General features: G+C 46.2%; 2 long non-coding RNA genes across 2 annotated transcripts; both read left to right on the forward strand.

The window, feature by feature from the left end:
- The first annotated feature begins 1,197 nt into the window (after positions 1-1,197).
- On the forward strand, positions 1,198-5,936 carry LOC121063032. The gene is made up of 2 exons (XR_005815796.1): positions 1,198-1,311; positions 5,107-5,936. It is a non-coding gene; the product is annotated as an uncharacterized LOC121063032 (long non-coding RNA).
- Positions 5,937-11,088: 5,152 nt separating this feature from the next.
- LOC121063033 lies at positions 11,089-19,551 on the forward strand. Its single transcript, XR_005815797.1, has 3 exons — positions 11,089-11,421; positions 12,940-12,948; positions 19,539-19,551. It is a non-coding gene; the product is annotated as an uncharacterized LOC121063033 (long non-coding RNA).
- Positions 19,552-20,985: the final 1,434 nt, after the last annotated feature.

Below are 20,985 nucleotides of genomic sequence, written 5' to 3' on the forward strand. Positions count from 1 at the left end.
GCGCCAGGAGCCGCTCTGCTCGGCTGTGGGATCGACTGTGGAACGGACCCCCCTAGGTGCACCCCGAGCATTTTCCTTGGAGGGGTCTTCACTCTCAGCCACTCACCACAGGAGTAGACAAGGACCTCCTGAAGCCGCGGACAAATTATTTTAAGTGATATGTTCTTGTGGTATGAATGAGAAGTGCAAGAGGCCTCTTTGCGTGATTGTGTGATTGTGCTGTGCGAGTGAGACGCAGCATCGCTGCGAAGCAACATCCCTAGCGCTTAGTGGCTTGTTGACTGATGTAGATTCTAGTAGGCACGCTACTTTACAATCGTAATTCTGCATGTGATTTTCACCCTGTTGCTTATTGTACCTTGCTTATTGCAGTGTCTGCGGTGATTGATAGAAAGATCTATAGAAAGCATTTGGTTGATTGAAAACAAAAAAGGGGGAATTGTGGGAAAGGAATTTGCAGGGAGCTTTGTGCTGTTTCACACGTCCCTGAGTTAGAGATAATGAGAAAAACAGCAGTAGAACCAAAAACTTGAGCAAGGTCAAGATAAAGTAAATTGGCTACAGTGTTAAAGATGAGCTTTGGGCAGTGGCCAATTGCTGGCTGGCTCAAGGCGCGTGTCTGAGGGTCTCTAACCAATTGTAAGACAGATTCGGGCGTGTGGACAGCACGTGGGGCTATGGGGAAAGTACATGTAGTGGTGAAAAATGGCAATAAAGGTCTCCTGTTCAAGAGCCATGAGGAGTCCGTGTCCTGCATCTCTTCATGTGTGGAGTGTGAATGAGGCGCACTTTTAGTGCGAAGCGAGTGTGGAGTCCTGATCTGCGAGGTTCTGAAGTCCCTTGAGGGGACAAACGAAGTCCCCTCGGCTGGAGATGGACGAAGCAAAAGATAAACGAGCAAAAGAGAGTCTCGGGGGTTTGGGCCCTTAGGTGTATGGTACCCTGAGCACGGTGAAGTGAGGTGCTCGGCAGTACACCCCACCTCTGTCCTAATCCTAGGTGAAGGCGTGTGGTACCCTGTGGGTGGTAAAGTCCACAGCAGCACGTCAGGAAGAGATGGGGATTAAGGGTTCCAAGAGTCATCAGGGTGGGGGTGGAGACCCCGGGATTGTGCCTAAAGATAGTCCTTTGGGGAAAATGATAAGGATTTGGAAAAACAACCCAGTCTGTGTCTTGCATCCCTTCAAATGGTGACCCAGACATGATAGGGGAGGAGCAGCGCTGCACGAGCGTCTGAAGGGAACCCAGCCGAAAGAGTCAAGCTCGCAGCTGGACTGCAGCTTCAACCCCGGGACATCACCTGAAGGACAGGTGAGCGGCTGGGCATTGATCATGGGAGCTAGCCTTTCAGCAGAGGAAGAGGCTATAGCGAAACTACTAACGCAACTCCTAATAGACAGGGGAGTAAAAAACGATCCATTTAAGATAAAGCTATTATTGAAAATTTTGCGAAAACAAGGGTTCCCCTCAATGGCTTCCACAGTATTTGATGTAAAAACTTGGGACCAAGCGGGGGAAAAAATATGGGAAGCAGCGTCCAGTGGGGATACTAATGCTGCTGAGGTGATGACTACATGGTGGCTGGTGACAGAGACTTTAAGATCATGGCAGGCAGAAAAGGAAGTACAGAACGCCGCTGCCCGGGCAATAACAGCAGCTGAACCGAGATCAGAGCCTGCAAGGTCACCAGAGCGGTGCAATTTGATAGACCTGGGGGATGACAAGGAAGAGGGCCGCGGACCGCCGCCGCAGAGCCCCTCCCCGCTGACCCCCTCGGCTCCCGCCTTGCCTGCCCCCGATAATGCCTCCCTGGGGGCCCGAGCTTTCGCCCCGCGGGAACGATGGGAGCCGGTGCGCCGGGAAGCGCTAAAAGACGGGGACCCGGTGGGAATGGCTTTCCCGGTGCAGGTGCGACCCAACGGTCCAAATGAATATAATGCCTTCCCCTGGGACCTCATTAAAGAATTACGAAAGACTGTGACTACATATGGATTACACGCACCGTTTGGTCGGTCACTGTTAGAAAATGTTATGACTGGTCAATTGTTGGTGCCGTACGATTGCCGCCAGCGTCGCCGCCCGCCCCGCTGTCAGCTCCGGGCGCCCGCCCGCCCGCCCCGCCGCCGGCTGCTGCGTTTCTCCGGTTTGGGCGCCCGCCCGCGCGCACCGGGCGCTGCCATGTTCCGCCTGCTGCTGCGCCCGGGCCCGCGGCCCCGCGGGCCCCCGCTCTGTCCGCCCTGCGAGGCCGGGCAGAGCCGCGCACCGCCCGCGCTCCGCGACAGTCCGCACGGCCGCAAGCGCCGCCGCCGCCGCTGCTGTCCCCCCGCCTCCTCCCGGCCGGCCCCCGCCCCCTCAGCCCGCCGGCCCCTCTGCTGGCGCTGCGGGCCGCCGCCGGCAGCTCGGCCAAGGATGTGGGTGGATCCCCTGAAAAGGCAGCCACAGATCTCAGCAGTGGACACAAACTCAATAAATCCCAGCAGCTGAAAAAAGTTTTCAAAGAATGTGGTGCTGCAGGGGTTTCATTCCATGTTGGAATTTCATTAGTATCTCTAGGAATCTTCTACCTGGCTGTGTCAAGTGGTGTGGATATGACTGCAGTTCTCTTGAAACTTGGTTTCAGTGAATCATCGCTGCAATCTGAAAGGGCTGCTGGTACAGGCACATTTGTGTTGGCATATGCTATTCACAAATTGTTTGCTCCAGTACGACTCAGCATTACTATAGTTTCTGTGCCATTTATTGTCCGATACTGCTGGAAGACTGGTTTCTTTAAACCTCCTACCCCAAATCCGTGATAACTTCTTATGGTTTTTATTCGCCCAACATGGGGCTCAAGGAATTTGAGATAAGGATGATAGTCGAGAGAAGTAACGGGCAAAACATGGACTGGATGTTTTTATGAACGTAAAAGGTGTGAAGAATTCAAGAAAGTTGTAATTGTAAGGAATATGTTTCATATTAGTGTGGTGAAGAGACGAGGGGTGGTGTGTGTGTAAATTGTCCACCTCGTCGGTGTTGTGATGATGTTATGTTTATTTTGGTGTGGGGAATTCTTTTTTTTTGATGTAAGTGAAGTTTGTGAAGGTCGTGATAATTGTAAAGTAAGAGTATATTGGAATGTAGTGGGTTTACGTGGCAAGGTATTGGTAGCAGGGGGCCATAGGGGTGGCTTCTGTGAAAAGAATCTAGAAGCTGCCCCATGTTAGGTAAGGGCCCCGGTGCTGACCAGAGCCGAGCCAATAAGCGATGTTGTTTGAGCCTCTGTGAGAGCAGAAATAAGAAAGAGAAAAGAAAAAAAGAAAAAAGGGAAAAAAACGCTGTGCCACACAGCAGCTGGGAGAGTGAGAGGAGTGAGAAACAGCCTTGCAGGCGCCAAGGTCAGTGGAGGAGGAGGGGGAGAGGTGCTCCAGGCACCGGAGCAGAAGTCCCCTGTGGCCTGTGGTGAGGAGCATGGTGAAGCAGGCTGTCCCGCTCAGCCCATGGAGTACCACAGTGGAGCAGGGTTCCTTGCTGTAGCCCTGCTGCCACGGTTACCACCGTGGACACCCTTTCAGCAAGAACCAGAGGTAGTGCCGGAGTGGATGCCTCCACAGTAACAGACACCACGTTGTGGTGTACTCACATTCATAAAATTCCATTGAACGTCAAAGGACCAATTGGGAATGACTGTAGTGTATTGCTGCTAGGACGATCAAGTACAACTTTGACCAGATTGTTTGTTTTGCCGGGGATAATTGATGCCGACTATAATGGACAAATCCAAACTATGGCTTGGACACCGTCTCCACCATTGTCAATACCAAAGGGAACTAGAATTGCTCAATTGATTCTTTTCCGAGCAGTAGTCTGCAGGACTTGGTTCAAGAACAACTCCAACAAGGACATATTGTTCCGACAAACAGCCTATGGAATTCACCAGTGTTTGTTATCAAGAAGAAGCGCAGGAAATGGAGATTACTGCATGATTTGTGATGAATCAATGCAGTAATCGAGGACATTGCAGCCAGAAAACAAAAAAAAAAAAAAAAAGAGAGGAAAAAAAGGAAAAAAAAAGAGAAAAAAAGGAAAAAAGAAAAAAAAACAGTACCTTTGAATATTGTATCGGACTCGCAATATGCTGTAGGTGTTGCTCAGCGCATTGAGAGGGCACATTTGAGACACATCCCAAAGGAAAACTTGTTTCTAAAATTTAAAGAGCTGTTATTTTTGGTAGAGCAGCGAGTGCACCTGTATTGTATTATTCACATGCAGAGCCACACCATGTTACCTGGTATTTTTGCAGAGGGTAACACACACGCTGACCAGCTAACTAATATGACCCTGACTGCCCCGGTGCCTAAGGTGCTGGAGCAAGCACGGTTATCCCATGCCTTTTTCCGTCAATCCGCCAAAGTCTTGGCGAAACAATTCACTACATCGATCACTGACGCCAAATTGATTGTCCAAACATGTCCTGACTGTCAACAACATGTTTCGACCCCATCTTTAATGGTAAACCATAGAGGTCTACGGTCCTTACAGTTATGGCGGACTGACGTAACACATATTCCAGAATTTGGTCACTTGAAATATGTTCACGTATCGGTAGATACTTTCTCTCATGCTATTTGGGCGACAGTTGCGGTGGGTGAAACTAGTCGCCATGTCCAGGCTCACTTCCGTGTTGCTTTCGTGGCGCTAGGCATCCCAAAAGAAAACCAGACAGTAGCCCCGCCTATACTAGTCACTCCCTTCAAACCTTTTTTCAAACTTGGGGTATCCGACACATCACAGGCATTCCTCATTCCCCCACGGGTCAAGCCATTGTTGAGCGCACACATCGCACCTTGAAAACACTGCCAAATTAACAAAAAGGGGGAGACACCCAGGAAACACCACAGAACAGGTTGGGAAAGGCACTTCATGTAATGATTCACCTATCATTACCCTTTCCTCACAAAGAGGTACCGCCCATAGTAAAGCATTACAAAAATATGAATTCCACGCTGTCACGGGTGCCACAGTCAGAGCAGGCCTTAGTAATGGTAAAAAATTTAAATACAGGTCTTTGGGAGGGACCCCAGCCTCTAATAACTTGGGGTCGAGGGTATGCTTGTGTCTCCACAGGTCACGGACCAAGATGGGTACCAGCAAGGGGGGTAAGGCCATGGTTGGTCTCCTCCTCACAATCGCCGCTGTCATCGGTTATTGCCAGCCCTGGGTCTCCATCCAACCTCGCCGCAACATCTGGGTCACCCTCGCCAACATGACAGGACAAGAAGCAATGTGCCTGTCCCTGGCTAGTGCTAACGACCCATTCACGACATGTCTGGTGGGGAACCCGGCAGATAACAAAGACTGGACTGTCTACTTGCCGCAAGTGCCCCTAGAGCCACAGGAATTAGATATCCTGGGATGTGAAACAGCAACAGCATGTGTAAGGTTTAATTGCTCAGGCAAAAAAACAAATCATGAAACAAATGGTTATTGCAATGCATCTCTTTGCTGTAATTATACAAAACTATAATAGCATCCTTCCTTGCGCCAGGAGCCGCTCTGCTCGGCTGTGGGATCGACTGTGGAACGGACCCCCCTAGGTGCACCCCGAGCATTTTCCTTGGAGGGGTCTTCACTCTCAGCCACTCACCACGGGAGTAGACAAGGACCTCCTGAAGCCGCGGACAAATTATTTTAAGTGATATGTTCTTGTGGTATGAATGAGAAGTGCAAGAGGCCTCTTTGCGTGATTGTGTGATTGTGCTGTGCGAGTGAGACGCAGCATCGCTGCGAAGCAACATCCCTAGCGCTTAGTGGCTTGTTGACTGATGTAGATTCTAGTAGGCACGCTACTTTACAATCGTAATTCTGCATGTGATTTTCACCCTGTTGCTTATTGTACCTTGCTTATTGCAGTGTCTGCGGTGATTGATAGAAAGATCTATAGAAAGCATTTGGTTGATTGAAAACAAAAAAGGGGGAATTGTGGGAAAGGAATTTGCAGGGAGCTTTGTGCTGTTTCACACGTCCCTGAGTTAGAGATAATGAGAAAAACAGCAGTAGAACCAAAAACTTGAGCAAGGTCAAGATAAAGTAAATTGGCTACAGTGTTAAAGATGAGCTTTGGGCAGTGGCCAATTGCTGGCTGGCTCAAGGCGCGTGTCTGAGGGTCTCTAACCAATTGTAAGACAGATTCGGGCGTGTGGACAGCACGTGGGGCTATGGGGAAAGTACATGTAGTGGTGAAAAATGGCAATAAAGGTCTCCTGTTCAAGAGCCATGAGGAGTCCGTGTCCTGCATCTCTTCATGTGTGGAGTGTGAATGAGGCGCACTTTTAGTGCGAAGCGAGTGTGGAGTCCTGATCTGCGAGGTTCTGAAGTCCCTTGAGGGGACAAACGAAGTCCCCTCGGCTGGAGATGGACGAAGCAAAAGATAAACGAGCAAAAGAGAGTCTCGGGGGTTTGGGCCCTTAGGTGTATGGTACCCTGAGCACGGTGAAGTGAGGTGCTCGGCAGTACACCCCACCTCTGTCCTAATCCTAGGTGAAGGCGTGTGGTACCCTGTGGGTGGTAAAGTCCACAGCAGCACGTCAGGAAGAGATGGGGATTAAGGGTTCCAAGAGTCATCAGGGTGGGGGTGGAGACCCCGGGATTGTGCCTAAAGATAGTCCTTTGGGGAAAATGATAAGGATTTGGAAAAACAATCCAAAAACTAGAGAAAAAGATTTAAAAAAAAGAAAAAAGGTTAGATGTTGTGTAATTGTCTGGCCTAAAAAGCTAATAAAAGGAACTTCAGTATTTTGGCCAAAATACGGGTCTGATGAAAATTCAGGCTTTGAATTTATATGTAAACAGTAAGACTCCTTTTTCGGAGGAGGAATCAAGTTGTCCTCCCTATAATCCTAATATTGCACCAGAGGCAGCGGCAGCTGCTCCAGGAGGAGGCAGGGGCTGCAATTCATGCTGTCCCTGGAGAAGTGGCGCCAGAGAGCGTGGAGCGGCAGGAGCGGAGGGGGAAGGGGGTCCCGGTGGGGCCTCGGGGTCGTGCGGTGCCGCAGAGCCAGTGCCACTCCCCCCTTACCAGCAGAGAGGTTAGGAGTTTTAAGAAGGAAATGAAGTCTTTAATTGAGGGCCTAGCAGAACAGTCAAATCCGTTTCTAAGGTTTAATTTGTATTCCTGGGGGGTGTGAGAAACACTCCGTAGCCAATAACTTAGGCTCAGGCAAGGATCTCAGTGAAGTAGTAATTTATTCGTGATTGCAATGGCGGGCGTCCCACAAGCAGGAGCGCACCTACTAATCACATAGTACAGTTTATATACTTTCTTCCTCGACGACTGGGACCCTCCCCTGTTTCCTCACTGAGTGGGTAATCCAGGTTCACAATCCATCTGATGCTTCACAGACAATGCCTTGTCTTCAGTTGCCGGCCTTTTTATATTTCAAATTTCTTTTGACTTTTTTACTGTTTGAAGTGGTAATGTTTCTTCACTTATCTGACTTGACTTAACACTGTGATTTTCACCTAATTGTTCTAAGGAGTCTGGTTGTCTGCATTTTACAAGGTCCCCTGCTAAGTTTTCTTATCACTGCAAGCATATCTCAATACCCCATTCCTTACCTTTAAACAATGTAACTCTGTGCAAAAACAACATTTTTATTCCCACAATTCCCCCCTTTTCTTTTTTTTTTTATAAAATGTTGATTTTTGCAAAACTTTTCTCTAAGGTGTAATTTGGTAGATATCTTCCTCTTCTTCACTTTCTTTGCTTTCCATCTCCTCTAATATCATCCTCTTATCTGAGTAAGGTGGTGGCTTCATGGTCATTTGTTTCAATAGTGCAGTTTCAATTAACCGCTGTACTAGTCCTCTTACACAGGGGATAATGCAACAACCAATGGCTGTCAAAACTCCTGCTACTACGATCAAGGATGTAAATATGCCTAATTTTTCTGCCAATTCACTGGCAAGGGTGGTAAGCCCTTGCAATGCTCTAGTTACTATGCCATCCGGGGCAGTATTGTTGGGTATAAAAGTGCAACAATGGTTGCTCAGTATCACACACACACACGCCTCCTTTCTCCGCAAGCATCATATCTAATGCTATTCTGTTTTCCCAAGCCATTTTGCTGGTGGCATCTAGTTGTTCAGCGATTCCTCTTATCGCATCTCTTGTATAGCTTATGAATCTCTGGTGATTATAATAGATATAATTAATCCAATCCACATTCTTATTGACTGTTACCCACCAGAACAGTGACTCAAACCCTGCAGCAATTTGATTCCTGGCTTCCTGTTCATCGGGAACTCCTCTAGGCACCCCAATAGAATCTATGTACACTCTATCATCAAATGATACTCCTAAGCCTCTTTTACTTCTTCTGGGTATTTGTGATGTTTCTCTTTCAAATGCCAGGGTGAAGGGTATAGCTAATTGAACAAGTGCACAAGTGCCTCCCCAGTTGGATGGTAGGGTGGACCGTAAGATCTTCCCTCCACAGTACCACCAGAGATCTGCCCTGGGGATCTCGAGTCTTGAGCAGTTTCCCATCGAGTCCTTGGTAGCATTCAAGGTCCTCGTGCACAAGGCAAATTCTCCCAGATGCTGGGTAGCACTCACACCCTGCCGTGAGAGGCAAGCTGTATGGCTACCTATAGCTGTAGAGAATGCAGGGGGAACCCTGATATTGCTATCACGCAAGGAAGGGAACAGCAAAGAGAGAGACTTACAGGCCTCATTTCCCCAGGCAGTCTTTTCTTGGTACAATGCAATCATACATCGCATCCCCTGGGAATCCTTGGTCCACCTCAATGGGCAGGGCACTACCTGGGCAATCGGTCGTCCTGAGGCATAAGCATAGCAATTGCTATGGTTGAGACTCTGGACAGTATATTTGACCCATTCTATCCAGGCATTCACATCCCCGTACCCTGTTTCAATCTCAAATGTTTGAACTGCCGCATTTCAAAGAGGGCCTCCTGTTTTCTCTCCTGTTTTCTCCTTGAGTTTCTCCCTTTCTCTGATGGCAATAGAGGATCGTTTCCATACAGCTATTCTCAATCTGGCTGTTGGGTCTCTCCCACTTATTTGTTCTCTCTGCTCAATTGTCGTTGGGCATTTAAATCTCCACAAGCTAACACCTCACAAGCATCAAACATGACAGACTGTGGTACATAACCCTCTGTCACATTCACCCATATTTTTACGGGGTATCCCGTCTTACTCTTATCTGGTCATGCCTTTTCCGAGTTGCCAATTGACCAAGGCTTTCTCTGAGGCCTACAATCACTAAAAACAAAATTAATAATTGATTTTTCCCTGTCATTATTTTTAAACCTTAGGTTTCCAAATAATTATCAATACAAAGAATAAGATGTACACTACTACTATAACAAACCCCCCTTGGGAGCACTTCAATTCACTATAGGTCTGTCCTTTCTCTCAATCACAAGTCACACTCATTAGCTACCTGTGAAAATAAAAGGTTAGTTTACAGTTGTAAGCTTTTATCCCACTCAGAGTCCACTATGAGATTTTTCTCTTCGATTTCAGCTTCCAACAGGTCTTCTGTAGGAACAGCTTCCCAGGTACTAGGGTCGACGGATGCCTTCACTCGAGTATAGTGAGTCCAACCATTTTCCGCAGTTCCTATGGCTGTTTCAGTGGTTAGTAGTACTTGGAAGTGTCCTTCCCATTCAGGCCAGAGTTGATCCTTTCCAGGTCTGAATCAGGACCCAATTTCCCACGGGTCCTGAGAGATGACAAAGAAGAAGAGGACAACCCCAGAATACTGTTCTTAAGAAAACTCTCTTGTTTCGAATTGTGGTATCTCATCCCTTCTGCCCAGATAGGGCAATCCAAACAGCATCTCATATGGTGAAATTCCTATATCCTTTCTTGGTGCTGTTTGAACCTGTAGGAGTGCTAAAGGTAAGCATTTTACCCAAGGAAGTTGGGTTTCTAACACTAATTTAGTTAATTGCTTCTTTAATGTCTGGTTCATTTGCTCTACCTTCCCAGAAGAGGAGGGGTGCCAGGGGGTGTGAAAATCCCACTCAATCTCTAAGGCCTGCATTAACCCTTGCAGTACTTGTGAAGTGAAATGACTTCCTTGATCTGAATCAATGTTTTCAGCTATCCCATATCTAGGGACTATTTGCTCCAGTGATACCTTAGCCACTGTGTTTGCAGTGGCAGATACCCAGGGGAAAGCTTACACCCATCCAGTCACGTGGTCAATTAGGACAAACAAGTACTTAAGTCTTCCTGCTTTAGGTAACTCAGTAAAGTCTACCTGTATACTTTGGAAAGGTCAAATCCCTGGCTCCCGTCCCCCTCTAGGTGGGTTACGGATGACCTTTTTATTTGCCTTTTGACATATGGTACATCCTCTGCATATTTGCTTCACTAAAGTGTATATTCCTACACAGACATACTTTCTTAGCACAACATCACACATTGCTTGCACCTCCCAATGACTCTCTTGATGTAAAACGATTAATATTTGCCTCATTGGTGCTTTATTCAGCATTTCTCTCCCATCAGGGAGTATCCATTTTCCCTCAGACTTTGTGGCTCCTGATTCCTTAAAAAAAATCTCTTTCTCTTAAAAACTTTTTAGTTCTTTCTTAGTTTTCAGCAATTCCCTGAATCCTCTCTGGATTTATTCTCCGTTTTCCCTCAGACATTAGATGCCTTAAATACCTGACTTCTCTTTCTACATATTGTAATTTATTTTTCAATACTCCCAAGCCCTGCTTTCCCAGAAAGTTGAATAGCCTGTTAGTAGCTTCCTTCACAACTGTTTTCTCCTGTCCTGACAATAAAAGATCATCCACATATTTGTAACAGTAATTCCTCCTCGGGAGGTTGGAATGGCTCCAAAATCTGTTCTAGAACTTTGCCCAAATAAATTGGTGGCCCTGTAAACCCCTGAGGTAAAACTGTCCATCTGTATTGTTGCTTCCGCCCCCACTTCAGAGTCTTTCCAGTCAAAGGTGAATATATCTTTGCTCTCAGGGCCTGAGAGCACTCCATTAATAACACTGTTATTCCAGTCTAACAATTTACTATTTGAATGCCCAATTTCATCATCAAATCCCTTCCCAATGTAAGGAATGGTCCAGCAATTCGTGCCACTAAGGGATTTGAAGGGTTAACATTGAGGCCTGGGTTTAGGTGAGAAGAGAACAAAGGGATTTCTTCAGAGAAAAACTGCTGACTCTGCACGGACGTGCAGTAACTTCTGACATCCGGCCAAGAGACCACCAGATAAGGAGGAAGAATATGAGCCTCCCCGTCCGAGCGGCCCCCGAGAGACTAACAGAGACTGATAAGCAGGCGCACCTGGGAGGACTTCGGATTCGGGAAATCAATTATAATAACCCTGCCTCTTCTAGAAGTAGTAATGAATATGTATTAGCCTAGGAGTATAAAAATTAGCCGTCTTACATAATCGGTGTGCGTCCTGGTGGAGCAGAGACTCCCGGCGCACCCAGCGCTGTTTGCTTGCCTCTATTCATTTAATAAATTGTAAACTTTGATTGCAGTCCTATTTGGGACTCAGTCATTTACAACACCAATAAGTTAGTCCCTGCCTTGGGTACATAAAATAATTGCCCAGAGATCATTTTATCCCTTAGCCTCAGCTTGGTATCCCCCAAAGTGGCACTGTTATCCCAGCCCCTTCTACCCCCATCACTTTTTAGGGTTTCATTAGTTAATTTAATCCCTGATACTTTACAGGCCAGTAATGACCTAGCTGCCCCAGTGTATTTGGTTCTATGGCAAGGTTCGGGGGGCGCTGCAGTGGCAGCCCCCACGAGGAGAATCCAGAAACCAACCCGTGGCAGGTAAGGGACAATTTCATCCGGCCCCAAAGGGGCCCACTGCTGCCCAGAGACAAGCCATGAGCAACACAGTCCCTGCCTCTGTGAGAGCACATCCAAGAAAACAAACAAACAAACAAAAAGCTGCTGCTCAACAGCAGCTGGGAGAGCGAGGAGAGAGAAACCTCCCCGCAGACACCAAAGTCAGCACAGAAGGAGGGGGTGGAGGCGCTCCAGGTGCCGGAGCCGAAGCCCCCTGCGGCCTGTGGAGAGACCCCTGGTGGAGCAGGCTGCCCCCCCCCGTCCCCCCCCTTCTCGATACTTGGGAAACTGACCAAACACCACAGCAAATACACCAAAACTTCTAGACTGTTACTTAGATAATGCCTACATCCTCTTTCCCTGCTCATTCAACTTTCCCAACTCATTCAGAAAACAGCTCTGTCAAACATTACATACCACACCTTTAACACCTTCAATAACCCTTTTAAACACTTCTTTTTATCTTTCTCCAGCCTGTACTTTCACCAAAGGCTCAGTCAGGGGCCAACTTAATTCCATACCTTTCTCCCTCCAGGATGCTGAAACAACATATCAGTATACAACATTTCATCCCATTTTCCTTCTCTCCTCCTTTTTCCACTCCGGATATTCCTACCTGAAGTGGCCAGCCTGGCCACACTTAAAACATCCCATCAAAGCCTGTCCCTGCTAAGATTCAGGCCGCAACACAGGTAGCTTTCCTTGCCTGCCATTCCTTCATCTCTCTTCCTCTCCTTTCCATCCTGGCCCTGACTCCCCCTGAAGATTTTCTTCCTCTTTCTCCAACCCTCTGCCTGACTACCTGCTACACTGTCAATACCATTAGTTTCGCTCTCTGCTTTTCCTTCTCATCTCCCCTCCTGACACACACCTTCAGGGCCTCCTGCAGGAGGGCCCCCCAGTGACTGTTCACTACATTCCCCCACCTTCTGGAGCTTTTTCTGTGTATCTTGCCAGGCTTTAATCACAAAATGAACTTTCAAGAGCCCTTGGGATACCGGGTCCTCAGGATTCATCCCCAAGTACTTTCTCATTCTGACCCCAAGTCTCTCATATGATTTCTGTGTTGCACACTATTATTATTCCAGCCAGGATCGGCAAGTGGGTATTTCTGCCCTGCCGGCATTACCCCTGGTCCTGGAGGATGAGCTCTTTCCCATTCTTGTATAGCAGCTCTCCTCCTGATCATTCTCTTTTCTTCCCATGTAAACAAAATACTTATATACATAATTCCCCCCCCCCCCCCCCCAAGAGTATAAGTTAGGTCCTAGGAACTGGTCTAATAGTTCAGCTAGCCTGCTGGGGTCCTCAATTAAAGACTTCATCTCCTTAAAACTCCTAACCTCTCTGCTGGTAAGGAGGGGGGGGAGTTCACTTGAGAGGATACACAGTTAGTGTTAGTACTGTTAGTATCAGGGAAGGCAAAATTCTCAGCATCTCTTCTACCTTGTTCTAATTCTTGCCAGAGCCTAGAGTACGCTCTTCTCTAGGGACAGTGTTAATTGCAGTCCCTGTCTCCCTTCCTGGAGCGGCTGCTGCTGCCACCGGTGCAATATTAGGATTATAGGGAGCATAACTTGGCTCCTCCTCCGAAAAAAAAGGAATCTTATTGTTTACACATAAATTTAAAGCCTGAATTTTCATCAGGCCCGTATTTCGGCCAAAATACTGCTGTTTCCTTAATTGGTTCTTTTGTCCAGACTGATACACAATATTTAACCATTTTCTTTTTTTATCATCTCCTCTAATTTTGGGATTATTTTTCCAATTTCTTATCATTCTTCAGGAAGAACTGTCGGTAGGCACTCCCCCAGGGATATCTCCCTGTCCCCTGGAACCCATATTTCCCATTTTTCCTAGCCCTTGTCAGTGTGCTGCTACAGAAATTTCCCTCCTGCAGGGTACCACACACTAACGTTCCGATTCTGGAAAATGGGGGTGTACTGCCAAGCACTTCCCCGTGCAAGGGCTTACCATACACCAAATGTTCCGAGACTCTTCCTTTCTCTCTCTTATCTCACGCTTCATCCTTCTCCAGCTGCGCCCCTTGCGGAGTTACGGAACCGCGGATCAGGACTCCACACTCGCTTCGTACAAAAGTCCGTCTCAACCACACGTCACACAGAGTCTCACCTGACCCCCAAGGCAATACTTAATATTTCTTACCTTGGTCATATGATTTCTGTGTTGTGGGTTGTTATTATCCCCGTTGGATAAGCGTATATTTCTGGTCTATCGGAATTACTCTCGCTCCGGGGGGATGTTAGTTCTTTCCCATTCTTGCATAGCTGCTGAAGAATGATAAGAAATTGGAAAAATAATCTCAAAATTAGAGGACATGATAAAAGAAAAAAAATGGTGAAATATTGTGTATCAGTCTGGACAAAAGAACCAATTAAGGAAACAGCAGTAGTTTGGCCAAAATACGGGTCTGATGAAAATTCAGGCTTTAAATTTATGTGTAAACAATAAGATTCCTTTTTTTTCGGAGGAGGAGCCAAGTTATGCTCCCTATAATCCTAATATTGCACCGGTGGCAGCAGCAGTCGCTCCAGGAAAGGAGACAGGGACTGCAATTAACACTGTCCCTAGAGGAGAGCGTACTCTAGGCTCTGGCAAGAATTAGAACAAGGTAGAAGAGCTACTGAGAATTTTGCCTTCCCTGATACTAACAGTACTAACACTAACTGTGTATCCTCTTAAGTGAACTCCCCCCCCTCCTTACCAGCAGAGAGGTCAGGAGTTTTAAGGAGATGAAGTCTTTAATTGAGGACCCCAGCAGGCTAGCTGAACTATTAGACCAGTTCCTAGGACCTAACTTATACTCTTGGGGGGAAATGATGTATATACTAAGTATGTTGTTTACATGGGAAGAAAAGAGAATGATCAGGAGGAGAGCTGCTATACAAGAATGGGAAAGAGCTCATCCTCCAGGACCAGGGGTAATGCCGGCAGGGCAGAAATACCCACTTGCCAATCCTGGCTGGAATAATAATAGTGTGCAACACAGAAATCATATGAGAGACTTGGGGTCAGAATGAGAAAGTACTCGGGGATGAATCCTGAGGACCCGGTATCCCAAGGGCTCTTGAAAGTTCATTTTGTGATTAAACCCTGTCCAGATATGCAGAAAAAGCTCCAGAAGGTGGGAGGATGGAGTGAACAGTGTAGGTAGTATGAAGGTGTGTGCCAGGAGAGGAGATGAGAAGGAAAAGTAGAGAGCGAAACAAATGGTATTCACAGCGTACTGGGTAGTGAGGCAGAGGGTAGGAGATAGAGGGAGTTTCGGGAGGAGTCGGGCCCAGGCTGGAAAGGAGAGGAAGAGAGATGAAGGAATGGCAGGCAAGGAAAGCTACCTGTATTGCAGCCTGAATCCTAGCAGGGACAGGCTTTGAGATGATTTAAGTGTGGTCAGGCCGGCCGCTTCAAATAGGAGCATCCGGAGTGGAAGAAGGAGGAGAGATTGCTGTTATAAATTCAGAATAGGGGAGTCAGGGCTTCTCAGAAAGCTAGTTCCCTGATAAATGAAAAAGTGTACCTCAAGGGCTCCTCAGGTGTACCTCAGTGGGGATCACTCTATAGTTATCGTTGCGGGCAAAACAGACTTAACATAGGAAGATTAATAAAAATTATTACCTATTGCTGACGGGCTGGAGTTGTGAAAAACAGAGAAAATCTGGGGGTCCACCCCCCCACCCCCCCAATCACCTGCTCCTGCATGGGCTCCTCTCCATGGGCTGCAGTGTGGAGATGTGCTCTGCTGTGTTACACCATGGGCTGCGGGGGGTCTGCCTTCCCCACCAAGGGCCTCTCTGTGGGCCACAGGGGGGCTTCGACTCTGGCACCTGGAGCACCTCCTCCCCCTCCTCTGCACTGACCTTGGTGTCTGCAGGGAGGTTTCTCATTCCTCACTCTCCCAGCTGCTGTTGTGCAGCAGTTTTCTTTTCCTTTAATTGGATGTGCTCTCAGAGGCACAAACTGCATTGCTCATGGCTTGGCTCTGGGCAGTGGTGGGCCCCTTTGGAGCCGGCTGAAACTGGCCCTTATCTAACATGGGGCAGCTGCTGGATTCTTCTCACAGGGGCTACCACTGCAGCCCCCTCCCCACTACCAGAACCTTGCCATGTGAACCCAATACACTGGGGCAGCTAGGTCATTACTGGCCTGTAAAGTATCAGGGATTAAATTAACTAATGAAACCCTAAATGTGATGGGGGGTAGAAGGGGCTGGGATAACAGTGCCACCTTTGGGGGATACCAAGCTGAGACTAGGGATAGGATGATCACTGGGCAATTATTGTATGCACCCAAGGCAGGGACTAACTTGTTGGGAAAGGATTTGTTAATGAAATTTGGCATTCAAATAGTAAATTGTTAGACTGGAATAACAGTGCTATTAATGGGGTGCTCTCAGACCCTGAGAGCAAAGATATATTTGCCTTTGAGTGGAAAGACTCTGAAATGGGGCGGAAGCAGCAATACAGATGGATAATTTTACCTTAGGGGTTTACAGGGCCACCGATTTATTTGGGCAAGTTCTAAAATAAATTTTGGAGTAATTCCAACCTCCAGAGAAGGTGTTACTGTTACAAATATGTGGATGATCTTTTATTGTCAGGACAGGAGAAAACAGTTGTGAAGGAAGCCACTAACAAGCTATTCAACTTTCTGGGAAAACAGGGCTTGGGAGTATTGGAAAATAAATTAAAATTCATAGAAAGAGAAGTCAAGTATTTAGGGCATCTAGTGTCTGAGGGGGAATGAAGAATAAATCCAGAGAGGATTCAGGGAACTGTTGAGCTACCCCTACCCAAAACTAAAAAGAACTAAAAAGGTTTTAAGAGAAAGAGGTTTTTAAGTAATGAGGAGTCACAAAGTCCAAAGGAAAACAGATACTCCCTGAGGGGAGAGAAATGCTGAATAAAGTGCTAATGAGGCAAATATTAACTGTTTTACATCAAGAGGGTCAAGCAACGTGTGATGCTGTGCTATGGAAATATGTATGTGTAGGAATATATATATACTCTGGCTGAACAAGTATGCAGGAGTTGTGTAGTATGTCAAAAGGTAAATAGGAAAATTATCCGCAGTCAGCCCAAAGAGGAGTGAGAACCAGGAATTCAACGCTTCCAAAATGTACAGGTAGATTTTACAGAACTCCTTACAGTAGGTAGATTTAAATACTTGTTAGTCTTGGTCGATCATTTGTCAGGGTGGGTGGAAGCTTTCCCTTCAGTATCTGCTACTGCGAACATAGTAACTAAAGTAATTCTAGAACAAATAACTCCCAGGTATGGAATTGTTGAAAACATTGACTCTGATCAAGGAAATCACTTTATGTCAGAAATATTGCAAGGGCTAATGTGGACTCTAGGAATTAAGTGGAAATTTCACACTCCTTGGCATCCTTCCTCTTCTGGAAGGGTGGAGCGGATCAGACAGTAAGGAAGCAATTGACTAAGTTCTGGAAACTCGGCTTCCCCAAACAAAGTGCTTACCTTTGGCACTTCTCCGAATTCAAACTGCACCAAGAAAAGATGTGGGAGTTTCACCATATGAAATATTATTAGGATTGCTGTACATGGACAAAGGGAATGGATTACCTCAAAATGAGACAAAAGATGCATTTCTTAAGAACTATATACTCGGGCTGTCGTCCTCTTTGTCATCTCTCAGGACCTGTGGATCATTAGCTCAAACTCCACCCTTGGAAGCCCTGATCCATCCATTCCGAGCAGGAGATTGTGTTTTGATGGAAACATGGAGAGAACTGAAACTGCAACCTGAGTGGGACGGACTGTTCCAAGTGCTCCTGACTACTGAGATGACAGGAAGAACGGCTGAGAAAGGGTGGACTCATTCCTGGGTAAAAGCATCATATAACCCTGATACCTGAGAGACTGCATTAACAAAGACTTTTAAGGTTAAAACTGTATCTATTGTAAACCTTTAACTTCTCCTTAGAAAGATTCTTAATGAATTAATGAATAAAAGGGATTGAATTACACAGAATTGGGGTGTTTCCAGGGAACACTCCCTGGAAGTGGGAGAAGGGGGGATATTTAATCCCCACCAGAAGAATCCTTATTAGTTTGTGATTTTTATTGTTTTTCTTAATTATTATTTCTTAATTATTATAGGGGTGTATATATATAGAGAGAGAAATGATGTATTTTAAGTTTATCTTAGTAATACCTATTCTCAATGGTTTAGTGATAGGATGGAGGGAAAAATCAGCATTTCCAATTAATCCAGAACATCTCTGGAGTTCTATCTCAAAATAATTGTTGGATTTGCACCCAGATACCTAGAAAGATTGAAAAGACCTTGTCCCTGATTGCTATTTCCAGCAGCAACTGTGTCTGGATTCTCTAGATTTCTAAAAACAACAGATCATACTCAGTCCTGGGAAAGACTAGATTTTGAAGTTGAGCTCCCTACACATAATCCTGGCTACAATATACTGTGTTATCAAAGGTGCCTTTTAAACAACATTGATAGAAACTCAGGGGGCAATAGTACTGACCCTGGGTGTGTTAATATTATCCATGAAGTAGGGAATAATCCATACTGTACCGAATATGGTAGCCACGGGAATGCTAATATACATAATGCACACCAGGTACAACATGAGAATCCTGTACCCGGTTGGCTTGTCCCGAATGGCAAGGGGTGGTACTGGCTTTGTGGCAATAAAGCCAGGAAGGTGGTGCCCCTAGGATGGAAGGGAACTTGCATTCTGGAGGCAATAATTCCAAATGTAACTATTATTGAAGACCCACAAAGCCAAAGCCCCTTGAGACCACACGCAGAATTAAGCGGACTCCAGATAATCCTCTAGTAAAATTCTCTAGCATTTCACAGTTTTGCAAGGTGGTTTTTTCCTTGGTTAGAGGTGAGTGAATTAGAAAAAGCTATTGTAAATATCTCAGCTATAATTGAAGAACTAGAAAATAACAGTCTGGATGCAAGAAAAAGGAGATTAGTTTGCAAAAATCGTATTCTAGAATCGAATGGTATTAGATTTATTAATAACCTCATAAGGAGGAGCGTGCACTGTAATTAATACCAGTTGCTGTATATATGTAGATCAAATGGGATGAATTTGACTGATCTCAAAAATATTGGGGAAAAAAAAACAAAAACAAAACAAGATCCTACATAGAGTGGCTCAAGATGACACTTCCTGGGGATTTAGAAACATTTGGGAGAAACTAACTTTGTGGTTACCTGAATAGAATTGGCTCAAACAACTATTTGTTGGTATTGTAATAATAATGGCATTGTATATCTGTCATCCCCCGTGACATCCGATGAAGAATATTGCACCTTAATGTTGGAAAAACTCAAGAGTGCGGTATGTGAAGAGGTGCAAAAACAACAATAGGAGTAAGAAAAGAAGAGGGGGGAATTGTGAGAAACAAAGTTGTGTTTTTGCAGTAGAGAACTAATTTTCTGTACTCCAAGGTAGTTGTGTAGTCATAACAAGGAGAAATGCTAAGTAGATAAGTGGACAGTAGAAGGCCTCACTGTTCCAAAATAAGGTAGAAGCTTGAGAAAAACAGGATGAGCACTGTGAGAACAGTAAAACGAAGATCACAAGTTCTCAAAACATAAGAAAGGAGAAAAAAGAAGGGAAAAAGGAGAAATTAAAGGGTTGAAGAAAAAAAATGTACATATATGGTATAGAGGAGCGTCGAGTAGCTTGTGAACCTGTAGTACTCAGCCCATGAGGAAATAGGGGAGGTGACCAGGCGTCGGGTAATAGGGAATAAAAGGTTATGATATGTTTACTGTAATGCGCTCCTAATTGGCAGGACGCCCGCCACTGCAATCGCGAATAAAATATCTTCACAGAAGATCCTGTCTGAAGAAAATTATTGAGATTTTTCTTACATTGTCGGCACAGTTACTTCATCAGTCATCCTGACAGAAGGGATGGCAGCTTTGACAAGACATTTACCCTCTCCATAGATCAGGGAACCTAAGTAATAGAGGAGATAATTCAGGCAGAAGGACTGGGACTCACACTGAAGGAATCTCACTGCATATAGGTAAGTCCTGTGATGCTTAATTTGGTTTAACTACTTGTTATAATGAATCATAGAAACACAAGGTTGGAAAGGACCTACAAGATCATCTAGTCCAACCATCCTCCTATCACCAATACTACTTACTAAGCTACTAAATCATATCTCGTAGCACCTTGTCCAGGTACTTCTTGAACACCATGAGGGATGGTGTCTCCACCACCTCCCTGGGCAGGCCATTCCAGTGCCTTACCACTCTTTGAGAGAAAACAGTTTTTCCTGATATCTAATCTAAATCTCCCCAGGCGCAACTTGTGGCCATTTTCTCAAGTCCTATCATTAGTTATCTGAGAGAAGAGGCCGACCCCCTTCTCATCACAACCTCCCTTCAGGAAGTTGTAGAGTGCAATGAGGTCTCCTCTGAGGCTCCTCTTCTCCGGACTAAACAACCCCAGTTGCCTCAGCCACTCCTCATAAGACTTGTGCTCCAGACCCCTCACCAGCTTCGTAGCCCTTCTCTGGACATGCTCCAGGGCCTCAATGTCCTTCTTGTAGTGAGGGGCCCAAAACTGAACACTGTATTCGAGGTGTGGCCTCACCAGAGCCGAGTACAGGGGGATGATCACCTCCCCGCTCCTGCTGGCTACACTATTTCTAATACAGGCCAGGATGCCATTGGCCTTCTTGGCCACCTGGGCACACTGCCGGCTCACGTTCAGCCGAGCATCGATCAACACTCCCAGGTCCCTTTCCTCTTCACAGTCTTCTAGCCACTCTGCCCCAAGCCTATAGCATTGCATGGGGTTACTGTGGCCAAAAGTGCAGGACCCGGCACTTGGCCTTGTTAAACCTCATCCCATTTGCCTCAGCCCAGCAGTCCAGCCTATCCAGATCCCTCCAAAGGGCCACCCTACCCTCAGGCAGATCAACACTACCTCCCAACTTGGTGTCACCTGCAAACTTACTGAGGATACACTCAATCCCCTCATCCAGGTCATCAATAAAGATATTAAACAAGATAGGCCCCAGTACCGACCCCTGGGGGACACCACTTGTAACGGGATGCCAGCTGGACTTAACTCCATTAACCACAACCCACTGGGCATGG

Source organism: Cygnus olor (genome assembly GCF_009769625.2).
Source record: "Cygnus olor isolate bCygOlo1 chromosome W unlocalized genomic scaffold, bCygOlo1.pri.v2 SUPER_W7, whole genome shotgun sequence".
NCBI classification, from domain to species: domain Eukaryota; kingdom Metazoa; phylum Chordata; class Aves; order Anseriformes; family Anatidae; genus Cygnus; species Cygnus olor.